This window comes from Eimeria mitis, genomic scaffold (assembly GCF_000499745.2).
Source record: "Eimeria mitis Houghton genomic scaffold, Emh_scaff502, whole genome shotgun sequence".
Lineage (NCBI taxonomy): Eukaryota > Apicomplexa > Conoidasida > Eucoccidiorida > Eimeriidae > Eimeria > Eimeria mitis.
The window spans coordinates 15,433-15,995 of record NW_013573319.1 but is presented as its reverse complement, the minus strand read 5'-3'; positions in this window follow the sequence as shown (position 1 = coordinate 15,995).

The following is a 563-nucleotide window of genomic DNA, read 5'->3' as shown; positions in this document are numbered from 1 at the left end:
CTATCAACGAATTAAATATATAAATTTACATACATACATAAACACAAACGCATGCATGCATGCATGCATGCATGCACGCATGCATGCATGTGTTTATGCATGCATGCATGCATGTGTTTATGCATGCATGCATGCATGCATGCGTTTATGCATGCATGCATGCATGCATGAGTTTATGCATGCATGCGCGCATGCATGCATGCATGCATGCATGTATGTATGTATATAAGTATTTATATTTTTACTTATGACTGGATAGTAATAGAGTTTACTGTGTATTTTTTGCTGCAGCAGCAGCAGCAGGTGCAGCAGCAGCAGCAGCAGCAGCAGCAGCATTAGTTTTTTTATGTTCATCTTTAAGTCTCCTTTTTTCTTTTTGTGCTGCTGCTTTTTGTTTTCTAGCATCGACTTGTTCTTGTATTGCTTTTTCTTTTATTTTTAGGTTTTTCTCGTTATGTATTGCCTCTATTAATACTCTTTTATTTTTAAACTGATTTCCTTTACACCGTAAATATAGCTTGTGGTACCTGCATGCATGCATGCATGCACATGTATTTATTTAT